The 12500-nt window shown below is 46.2% G+C and overlaps 1 protein-coding gene across 1 annotated transcript in view; it reads left to right on the plus strand.

Annotated features, from left to right (window-relative positions):
• ldb3a (LIM domain binding 3a) overlaps nucleotides 1-12500 on the plus strand; it is a 53625-nt gene that overhangs the window by 4296 nt on the left and 36829 nt on the right. The gene's annotated exons all lie outside the window — the stretch shown is intronic.

Genomic DNA, 12500 nt, shown 5'->3' on the forward strand with positions numbered 1-12500 from the left:
TGTCCCCCGACTTTCTTCGACCGACGGGATGAGTCTTTGTGTGCCGTGTGCCGTTACGCCAGTTAATTCATACTTTTTAATTTCGCAAATCATTTCCTACTACCCCTGTATTTTTGGAGCGTTGTTCCTTTTGGGGCGTGTCGTCGGGCAGGATTGGTGTGTGTTCAGGAGACCTCTGGCGGTGTTCAGTGGGTCATTACCAGGGTGGGTAATAGTGTGCAGTCTTCTGGGAAAGCCCACACCTCTAGGCCGATGGGAGATACCGTGTTACAGCTCAGATACTAAATCATCTGAGAGTATGCTGTGTTGGACACCAACGCACCTGTTGGAAAGACCCATCCAAGGTTTAGAAGCTTGCCTTCGATGTTAATGAAACCTTTCTGAACACAGAGATGACTGTTGCTCCTGCAGGTATATTTGCCTGCAGATAATCCAGAGTCTATAGGTTTTGTTTACTGTGTAACGGATGTACGATACTGTGAGACACCGAATGGCTTAAGGTTTGACTACTGCATCTCATGATGCCATTTTATATTGTGAGCTGTGAGCTCTTTTCTCTTGAAGAAAAAAAATAGTATTGTGTTCTTCCTTCATACACTGTGGTATCAACAAGTTGTCTTGTGTTTCATTCCAGTCGGTCACGTGATAGACGAGTGGATGTCAGGAAGGGGAACCAATTATTGTGACTGGAAGAGGATTAATAGATTTAAGCAATTGACCACGAGAGGTTGCGCTCAGGCGCGCGCGAGTAGCCTATCCTGCAGCTTCTACGTTGCCATGGACACGGCAGGGCGCGGCTCGTCGAGTATAAATGCACAGAGCAATGAGCCATGAGCCAAAAAATGGCTCACAAAGTATAAATTAGGCTTAATTGTTATATGGTTGCAGCTGTGGGTTACAGAGTATTTTACAACGGCTGCTAGCCAATCAGAATCAAGTATCCAAACTCTCCGTTGTAGAAGTTCTTTTAACCCTTTTAACCCTAAGTACAGTGACAACATTTTGAATATTGGATTTTCCCTATAATACTAGAAAGCGCAGTTTCTCAGCTTTCAGCAAGTGTTGGAGTGAGGAATTTTTTAGATTTGTTAGATATTTTTTTTAGATTATTAAATATTTGTTAGATATTTTTTAAAATGTTGCCGGTGACGTGGTCGTATCGAAAGGGTTAACACATGTTCTTATAGATATTGTTATAGGAGATGTCCTTATAGGAGATGTCTTTATAGATTGTCTTTGAAATCTTGGAATGCTCCCCGTCCTTAAGAGAGAAACGGCCTTGAAAAATATGAATGGGTTGCTAGGCTATGGCTAAAAATGTATGGGTTGCTAGGCTTGAATGAATGGCAAATGTTGCGCATTGATCATCAATTGTGTCTTAACCTTTTTGTTTGTGGGGTGTGTGTCTTTGTGTGTGGGTGTGTGTGTGTGTATGTGTGTGACAGTACCATGTATTTCCTCTGGTTGAGGAAAGTCCTCCTGTCCATTGTACGTCAGGCATCGGAGGAACTTGAAGCTATAACAAATCGTCAAACGGTGGCAGTTGGATCCAATCCATGGTGATACATTTTGTCACCCGTCCACACATTCCCATGTGGCTAGGGAACAACGCTGGCCCTGGGGAGACTCTCCATTGTCATTCCCCTGGGACACAGACCTCCTGTCATGGACTGTTCATTTAGACAACCGTGCCTTTCAAGACATGTATTACTGAATGGAAACACTAGTAAAAATACAAGATATTTCCTCTTTATGGTTGAGGGTAGCAGCCTAATAAAGAGAATAACTATTGAATGACTAGGATTCGATCAGTCGGAAGTTCAGACCTCAGAAGGCAAAATGTATTGATTGTAATTTCGCTAATACTCCATCCATGTACATGACATGCTCAGGTGTAGAGCTACTATTATCTTCCATTAAGTCCCATTCCTGAGAAGCACTTGTTGGAGGCAGTGGAAGCTAAGCTAAGGCTCGGGGGCCCTCACCGTGGCCTGTGGCCCCCAGCACCACCAGGCTCAGTCACTCAGCCCTCCGACAGGTGCAGAGGACCTTCCTGCAGGCTCTACGGTATCCTGCCTGTCTAAAAATAACCCACGATGACTGTATTACTGTAGTAGACAAAGCTGTGACTCGGGGATGTTTTGCGACGTGTCAGGTGTGAGAGGGAGGTCAAGACAATGTGTGTCTGTGGTAGTGTGTCAAAGCGTGTTTATTTGTGTGTCTGTGGTAGTGTGTGTAAGTGTCGGAAGCGTGTGTGTCTGTGACGGTGTGTGTATTTGTGTGCGTGTGGATGGAGTGGGAAGGAATGGAGTTGAGGTTGTGAAGGTGGTGATCGCCAAGCTGACTGTGTCACTCACTTCTCCCCATCTTACACCTCCCAGCCGTGGACACACACACACACACACACACACACACACACACACACCCTGACCCAGCTGCCTCCAGTGATCCAGCCCCGTCAGTAATGGCCCCAGTCATTAACCTAAATGTGAGATCTCACATAGACACAAACCAAACTAAATACTAAAGGTTCAGTTGGTCAGTTAGGCTAGTTTACAATATTGTAAGTTGCTTTGGATAAATGCGTCCGCTAAATGACTGTAATGTCATGTAAAGACATTTATCCATTGGTCTTATTGGCAGTAGCTAGAGTCTTTACAAAAGAAAAACACGATTTATTTATTTATTTCATCTGAGGCACTTTCGAATGGAAATTTGGATTGGACTGAATCAATGTTGTGTTTCTAACTCGTCACCTCTCCTACACTTTTGAAGACAGAAGGACATATTATACCTCGAAATGTTTGTGTGATTGTCTGGATTCTATAGAAGTAAATAGTTACGGTCTGCTATGTATACTTTTCGCCGTGTGCCAATTTAAATGACGACACCCCCCCTCTCACTCAACCGAGAGGAAGCGACGGCTGACATGCCTTGTGGACTAGGGCGGTTCACCTTTGCAACATCCGGCGTAGCACAGTGGATAGCGCGTCGGTCTTGCAAGCAGCAGGTACAGAGATCGAATCCCGTTCAACCATATATCTGACTTTCGAAATTCTCGGGACCACCCTTCACCCTTGTCAAACACGTCTCAAGTCGCCACGTCAGTCTAGATGATTCCATGGCTGCTTGCAGCTAAACTGCTTGGTCCCCACATCCCTGCTTGCAGGTATATTTGGTTTATAAAGTCGTTATATTTGTGAGAGTTGATGGCATCTCATTTAAGACTGGACTGCTATTAGGAATGTGGCCTTTGTCAGATGTGTGGATAGGCTCCACGAAGAGATCTACTAACCAGGGATAGGGGCAGGCAAAAATGTGACCTAATGGTCTGTCGTTATGACTGGTTAAAGGGATGGTTGTATTTTTCTGCTAGTTAGCTAGCTAGCCATCTTGTCATTGACGTCAAACATATCCAATATCGGACGTTTTAAATGTATTTTTTAGCTACTTTTGTAGCTAAAGTAGTTTGAATAGAACTGAATTGTAGCAGCTGTAGAGATCATGGGTTCCCCAAACTAGCTGACTAACGTTCGTGGACAAGACTGGTAGCTAATGTTCGTAGACGGGATTTTTCAATTTTATAGATATATTTTTATTCAAATGAATTAGAAACTTTGATATTATGTTGACTGACACTAGACAAGCTAGCTAGCGAGCTAGAAACAAAAAAAAATGTTATTAGATAATCTGACTTCTTACCCCGGACACATTTTGGCCGCCGGACACATTTTGGCCTGACGGCTCCATGAAGGAATCTACCAATCAGGGACAGGCTCCATGAGGGCATCTACCAATCAGGGACAGGCTCCATGAGGGCATCTAACAACCAGGGACATGTGCATGGCTTCATGTATCCTCAGTCCATCTGTACAGTCCTACAACCATGTTTATTGGCTTGAAAAACTGTGTTTTTATGTAGTTACAGGTACTGTAGTTGGGATGTGAACCCCACCTGTACGGATATTTGGATGTGAACCCCACCTGTACGGATATTGGGATGTGAACCCCACCTGTACGGATATTGGGATGTGAACCCCACCTGTACGGATATTTGCAGCTCAACAAGGGCTTGAAGCTGCATTCATTGATTTTATTCACATTTGTCAAAACCTAATTAAAACCACCTGGTATCAGATTGTTTCACTCAGCCGTAGCGTCATAATAGCATCCTACTGTACTTGAACTTTGACCCTTACTGGTCGCCTGTCTGCTGTTATTCCAGCGTTTCTTTTAAGATATTTTTTAGGGCTTTTCAGCTTTAATGTTATAGGACAGTGTAGAGAGACAGGAAATGTGGGAGAGAGAGAGGGGAGGACATGGTGCACGCCTTACCCGGTGAGCTACCGGGACGCCCCTATTCCAGCGTTTCTGACTGTGTAGTCAAGAGCCAGCCTGTGCCTTTGCTCCGCCCCCCGTGTTTTATATGGCTCTTTTAGCCATTCCTTTGTAAACAAGTTTGCGCAAGTTCCTTACTGCCATCTAGTGGTAAATAAAAACAATTAATACAGCTTTAAATGTACAGTAATGGTATTTTGAGAAAAGTTATCTCATCTCTTAGACCAGGAGATCAGGTTTTTACGAGCGAGTTTCGAGTGACTCATTAATATCCATCCTAATTCATGTTCTCCAAATGAGAACCGGCCAATCAGCCGAACCCCCTGCAATTGCCATTGGTAACCGATAGCGCACGATTACAACATTCAATGCATGCCAACGAAGGCCATCTCTTTACCTCAGTAAATCCACTGACGTCACACCAGAGACTTGGGTGGGCCTCGTCACACCCACCTCGTACCCTCACCCTTCTCTCCTCATCCCGTGTTCCCTTGGGTTACAGTAGCAGACTAAAGACTGACAGGCGCCTGCTTTTCAGCCCACCTTCACTGCCCCCCTCCCTCTCTGCCCCCCCCCCCCCCCTCGCCAGGCCTGCGGTATGAGAGCCACCCCTTCACTGCCACCCACCCTCTCTGCCACCCCCCCAGGCCTGCAGTATAAGAGCCAGCAGGCTCGGCTGCTGACAGGCAAGGCTGTTTTTAGCAGGCCGCTGAAGGTCAGCGCTGCTGGGGCAGATTGTGAGGGCTATAGATACCCCCACCAGCCACCCCCCTCCCCTCCCCTCTCCTCTCTCCCTCCTCGCCCTGTCAGAAGGGGAGATTTAGGATCTTCTCCGTAGTACAGCCGTGTCTTACCTGTCCAAGGGCCAAGGGTCCTGCTCGGTGCCCGCTAGGCTGTGTTCTTGTGACATTACCGAGAGGTGACACAGTCACCTGTGGAAGAGGGGGCAGGATTGTCACTGGGTGCTCTTGCTGACCTGCTCTGTCAGTTAGTGTGACCTGATATCGAGACGAATATCGTGTCACCGCCTTTATGCGGTGTCATCTTGTCGCCATGCTTGTTAGCAGAAAAGTTCATGGCGTTTTCTCACACGGTTTCTCAAGTGTGCCGAATTGAGAAAACAAGAAAGTTTCAACAATTTCAAACGCTTCCTCTTTTTGCTTGTGAATACTTATTATTAATATATACAGTAGAACTCCATGAAGGTAGTGATGAACCAACAGCTCATTAAGGCTTGGCCATGACGTGAAAAGATATCACCATGTATATGACAGGCCAGGTTAGTGAATCATATTATCATTGGGAGCAATTTGGGGTTCAGTGTCTTGCTCAAGGACACTTCGACAGGTAGTCAGGAGGAGCCGGGATTCGAACCGCCGACCCTACGATCACTGAGCGACCCGCTCTACCAACTGAGCTATACCGCCGCCGGTACGCCCGGCCAGGTTAGTGAATCATATATATGACAGGCCAGGTTAGTGAGAATCATGGCAGGTTAGTGAGGATCATGGGTATTATGACAGGCCAGGACAGCGAGGCTGAGAGAGTGTCTCTCCTATCTATAGCCCGCTGGCTGGCTGGCTGGCTAGCTGGCACTCTTTCTTTAGCTAGCTGCTGTATTTCTACCGTACTGTCTCTCATTCTCCCTCTCCCTTTCACTCTCTCATCTCTCATCTCGGTTTCCCTTCTCTCTTCTCTCTAGTGTAAACTAGCCTTTTGGCTATAATTGGGCGCGTTTACATTTGTATTACAAAATGGTCATCGGCGCACTTTGTCCCTCGTCATCAAATAAATAAACTTGACTTGACTTCTCCCTCCCTCCCTCCCTCTCTCTTTCATCCATTCTTTCTCCGAATCTCCTTATTCCTCCTTCTTTCTTTGCCTCTATGTTCTGTCCCCCCCCTCCCTCGGTGTCCCCCCCCCCCCCCCCGTGTCCTCTGGGCAGCCCGGCTCTTGTGTTGCGAGCGCACTAGAGATCTGAGCTGGCGTCTGAGCCGAGCCATTCAACCACACAGCCATTGGACTGCGTTGGGGGTGGAGGGTTAACGCCGGTTTTGTTAGCCGGTCGGTGATCCACCCCTCGCCTCTCTCAGGTCCTTTTGTCTGGACTGGCGCCCCTCTATTTCCTCCCCCTTTCGGCTTTGTGGGTCTGTGGATTCAGTCGATGAGAGGCAGGAGTTTGAATGAGCTGGGTAATGTAGTTCAGCTTGGCCCATTCCTGCTGGAGGGATGAAACGCGACCGATTCAATTCAGGATGTTCTTTTTTTGTGTGTTTTGTTACATTTGAGAAATTCCACATGGAAACCAGCGATGGTATTACCACACAGACGCCAGTAATAGCACGTATTACCACACAGACTCCAGGAATAGCACATGTATTACCACACAGTTAGTAAAATAAGCCTTTTTGAGAACCAATGTTTCTTGGACCTAGTGGCCCATAGCGCAGGAGCTATAGCGTGAGGCAGCTTTGATGTACAAGTCCACCCCCTGGACATGACGCTAGTATGTCGCGCAGACTCACCCCCAATCCAGCCCTTGATGCTGAGTGCCAAGCCGGGAGGCATCGGGTACCGTTTGTATAGTCTTTGGTGTGACTCGGCCGGGGATCGAACCCACAACCTCCCAGTCTCAGGGCGGACACTCTAACCGCAAGGCCACTGAGCAGGTCAAATTACCACGCAGACTCCGGTAATAACACGTTTTACCTCACAGACTCCAGTAATGGCACATGAAATCGCTGTATTTATTTCGGATTTCCTGCTGGCCAGTTTGACAGTGTGGCTCTGATGGTGCATATGGTAAATGGACGGCACTTATATAGTGCTTTTCCACCTTAGCGGCACTCAAAGCGCTTTACAATGGCCTCTCATTCACCCATTCACACACCAATGGCGGTAGCTGCCATGCAAGGTGCTAACCTGCTCATTGGGAGCAATTTGGGGTTAGGTGTCTTGCTCAAGGACACTTCGACATGTGGACAGTCAGAGCTGGGATTCGAACCACTGACCCTTCGATCATTGAACGACCCGCTCTACCAACTGAGCTACAGCCGCCCCGATATGACAGTCAGATACTGTAGCAGGAGTCCATATGGACACTTCTGAGCCAATCACAAGGCCAGACATTTTTCGGAGGGTGGACTTCTGTAAATCAGGGTGGGCCTCTATAATTTAACCTCCAATATAATATGCGCCTAGTCAAGCACAGACAGGTGTGTAGGCGGAGTAACGTTAGCGTTAGCATGCTTCTCTCAAGGATCAGTGGGCTGAGCATGGGCAAGGGAGGCTGGAGGCCTTAGATCTTGACCGGATCTGGACCGGATCTGGACCGGATCTGGACCGGATCTGGACCGGATCTGGCGGATCGTCATTATCAGGTGGTGTGGGTAGATCTCCCCTTTCCTCTCCGCGTGGTATTTTAAAGTAGTTTTGACAACGACGTTTGCTTAACATGTTTCGACGACGACATTCTAGCTAGCTAGCGGCTCGGCTAACAGGGCTAGACAGCCTAACGTTACCTCCAACCAGTGAGGACTGACGCAGGCAGCTCACGTTGACGGAGCCTACAGTAGCAGCACCGATCATGAATGATTATTATTAACATTAAAAATCAAACAAAACATGTAGTCTTGTTTCTTTTAATTTTATTACAATTTATTGAATACATTTAAAGGTGGGGTAGGTAGTTTGACGTCAACAAGGCCTCCGATTGGTCATCTTTTTCAAAAGAACCCGCCCCTCCCTCCTGTCCATCATGATGTAGTCCCTCCCTCCAAACATGACTGGTAGGTGTGGCGAGATAGAGACCCTGATTGGTCAATACATTCGGGCGCGGTGCATTCTTCGAATCCAAAATACAGAGGCAGCGGTAAACACGGAGATCCAAGTTTATTCTCGGAGCACCTCTGTTACTGATAGCTGAAAGGATATTATGCCAATTTTACCAAATAAAGCCAAAAGCAAACTACCTATCCCACCTTTAAACTTATTTTCATGTTGTTTCTACTTCCCTCATTCAAATTTGGCTATAGCACTTTTGATTGGGTGGACCAGCTGTCAATCTGGGCGGCACTGGCCCACCCAGGCCGCCCATTGGCCCTGCCACGGTTCTGACCACCAAACTTGATATCCCTTTAAGTCTGGCCTTCCCTTTATCTACCTTTAGTTTTATCTTGTCATGAGAGGAGAGTTGTACAGTCACTTACACTCATTCAGCCCAGGAGTAGGACTAGAAAGCAGTTGAGCACATATATGTGGTGATTTTAGACTTTAAACTCTTTTAAAACACTTTGAACTCTTAAAAATAGAGGGACACAGCTGATGAATGGCCAGAGTGTTGAGAGACAGAGTACAGCTGATGTGAGAGCTGGCAGCAGCCAAACCTGTTGAACCTCCAATGTGTGTGTGTGTGTGTGTGTGCGTGTGTGTGTGTGTGTGCATGCGCGCGCCTGTGTGTGTGTGTGTGTATGTGGTGTGTGTGCGTGTGTATTTGTTTGTCTTTGGGCGTGTATAGTCGTGCGGTCGTGTGTCTCCTCTGAGCTAAGGCGAGAGGTCAAAGGTCGCCCCCGGCGTCCCCTGTGGAAGCGAGTGCAGAGCTTCTGTCCGTCTGAGTCATCGCCCACGCAGCTGGTAGCGGCGCTATGGTCACGGCAACCTTTGGCGGACGGTAAATGTCAGGAGACTCCCAGCAGCGTCGTCTGCCAATTAGAGCTGACATTTGTAGTGGTGGGGGTGTCTTTTGTGAATTATTGAATTACTGGTGCGGACGACTGTCAATAGACAAAGCTTGATTTCAATGACACTAGCTCCCAGTTGCTTTGATCTCATGGGAACATCGTCTGTGGCCTTTTCGCTCAGCTAGGTGAGAAGAGGTCTACAGCCGAGAATCCACATGGTAGAAGGGATTACTCCCCTTCGTCTGCTCCGAATGTTTATTGTAACTGTTGTTGCCTGTTCATTGAATTGTTAAGATGCGTTCTGTATTTCATTTGGGTTGAATCACATGCTTTCCTGAGGCTCCTCCTCTAACGCCCGTTCCATGACATCAAATGGTGTTTTTAGCCTATCAAATTCAACGTCTGGTTTCCAGTCCGAGAGTTTGAATAAAAGGGTGTGTTGGAGATACCCAGGGGTGCTTTTGCTAGAAACTTGCGTGTTTCTCTCGAAAGACCCGTTTTGCAAATCGTATTGGAATAAATCAACCCGTTTTTGTACTTTTGAGCGGAACCATCTTTTTGCTCGTTGTTTCCCATTTAGAATAGCAGACAAAAATATCGGTAACACTTTAAAAGCCCGGCCACCACCACGCCTGGGAACCATAGAGAGAACCTCCCTGACAACCCCCCAATCAGTACTTCTCTTCCTGTGAACACCAGTGCATATGGAACTGAGTGAAACTGGGTTTTCGGTTGTCCTGAGTAGGTAGTGAGTTCAGAGGCCCCAGAAAATGTTAATAGTGGTGCCAGTTGGGGTAGAATTAGGGTGGCAGAGCTATCGAAGCAGCGTTCAAAGCGCCTCTCGGTGTCGGCCGGCGCAGAAGCGCTCTGAGAAGTGGCGTTTTTAAATGTAAAAACAACAAAAGCCCTACTAGGAAAGGACTATTGGACTAGGCTATAGTCTACGCACCCGAATGCACGACTCAGGAGACGGATCAGGACAAGGTAAACATAGGCTACAAGTGCTTTCTGTACTTCTAACAACTGACCATACAAGTAACACCATAGGGGATAGCCTGCATTTTATTTTATATTATTATCTTCCGAGGTAAATACAAATGATTAGCCTGCACTAGGCCATGTAGCTTGGCCTACGTACCCGAATGCACGACTCGACCAATCAGAACAAGGTAAACATACAAATGCTCATAAAAAAAGGGCAAACAGACAAGTGCTTACAGTACTTCTAACAACTGATCATACAAGTAACAGCATCGGGGATAGCCTACATTTTAATTATTATTATTATTATTATTATTATTGTCTTCGGACACCTGACTTGAATTGCACTCTTTGCGAGTGAAAACAAGTGCACCCGGAGGTCATTCACATCTGAATATCACCGCGCCCTGGAGGTCATGCGCCCTCGTGTGCCTCCGCTCTAATGAGGATTGCGCCCTAAAAGCGTGGAATCGCTATAAACACCGTCCACCCATGCCGATGAAGACCTAGCTTTTCAACGTAGCTGATTAAAACAGTGTCTGTCCTGCGAGAAACCCGGGTTCGAATCCCACACCGGGACATGCCGAAAACTGGGTTACACACAGCCATCTTCTACCTAAACTAACCCCGGTCCCAAAGGCACAGCCACGCCGGTCCCAAAGGGACAGCCACAAGGCTGGCTACTCAAAGTTCACCGGTGCTAGAACATGAGCAGGGCAATTAGCGGTCAGGAATAGCGCTCTGCCCTTCCAAAGCCTGTCTCTAGGGGGCGACATTACCCTAAGCCCCATGGCTGTTACACACTCAGTCTGGAACGAGTAGGCCGGGCTCCACATAGCACAGTCATGCTCAGGACCAGCGACAGGGTGTCAGGGTGTCGGTGACGGGACTTAGTGACAGGGTGTCAAGTTTGCGGTGAAGTGACTTGTGACAGGACGGCCACAGCTGCTTCAGGGAGAGTTAATCCAACAGATTTACTAACAGTTACTCTGTCAGTTTGACTTTTATTGTTTGTTTTGATTGTCTTTGTGACGGGAAGGTCTCAAGTGAGTATTTCATTGTATCGCATGACAAATAACAATGCTTGAATCTTTTAATTTCCAGACAGTTTCTAAAGATACTTCTTTGATTATGGTATATTTTGGGATACCGAATGCAAATTCCATTCATATGATGTCACGTTGGTCTATATTGGGTGGTGAAAAGAAAAAGTATTGCTCTTGGTCTGCGCAGTGCGCTAAAGCAACGTTCTCTGTAACACTGTCTATGGCATCAACAAACCGCGATCAAGAGCCACGGCTTTCAATGTACTCATTCACTCCCTTCAGTGTGAATGCTCGGTGACGAGCCACTCCAGCCCTTTTAAAGCCACATTGGCAGCCATAGTGAGACCAAGCATATATATCAATCAATCAATCAATCAATCAATCAATCAATCAATCAAAGCTTTATTTGTATAGCGCATTTCATACCCAGAGGCAACACAATGCGCTTTACAGAGAACAAGGGAGGCGGGCATACGACCCACTCTCTACATATTCCAGAGGGAAGCAAAAAAACAATAATCACCCGGGGGCCAGATAAGTGAGCTGTAAACATTCTTCCCTGACAACAGTCTTTATACCCGGGTCATTCCAATGTGGAACAAAGGGATGGTCTGGTTTTAGTGGGTCTGTATGCTTCATCCACACTCACACATACATGCGCACACACACATACACACAGATGCACATATCTGTCAGATAGCCCACGTTGTAGGACGACGGCGACATTATTTTCGCCCAGATCAGAGAGATCGTCTGCTTCGTTCTCTGGGTTTCCTGTGGAGTAGTCTACTCAGGACGGCCTCAATCAATCAATCAATCAATCAAAGCTTTATTTGTATAGCGCATTTCATACCCAGAGGCAACACAATGCGCTTTACAGAGAACAAGGGAGGTGGGCATACGACCCACTCTCTACATATTCCAGACCTGTTAGATACAGTACAGCCCTGGTGCTACAGACGTCCATAGCAGGGTTATAATAGTTTAGCTTTTTTCATTAGTTTTTATTTTTATATCGTTTTAACTTTTTGTGTTCGATTTCAGTTTAGTTTTAATTAGTTTTAAAGCAGATTTGCTAGTTTAGTTTATTTTATTTTTTTTGATAATGCTTAGTTTTAGTTTAGTTTTTATTAGTTTCAGTATTCGTTTTTTTTTTTTTTCTGCGCTAGCCTGGTGAGACCATCCTGATCTCGTGAGCTCATGTTGTTTCACTCTGTGTGAAACAAACCATCTGGCGAACGTCAGATTACCTTTGCGCAGCGGCACAGCTAAATAAATAATGGAGGATATATTTCATATCCACCCAAAATACTAGGCTTATGTATGAAATGAAAAAGACAAAAACTAAGGACATTTTCTCTATAATTTTATTTTAGTTAGTTTTGTAAACACACAATATAGTTTTAGTTAGTTATCGTTTTTTTTTGTAAAGCCTAGTTTTTATTTTTATTTCAGT

Source organism: Borostomias antarcticus, assembly GCF_949987555.1.
Source record: "Borostomias antarcticus genome assembly, chromosome: 34".
Lineage (NCBI taxonomy): Eukaryota > Metazoa > Chordata > Actinopteri > Stomiiformes > Stomiidae > Borostomias > Borostomias antarcticus.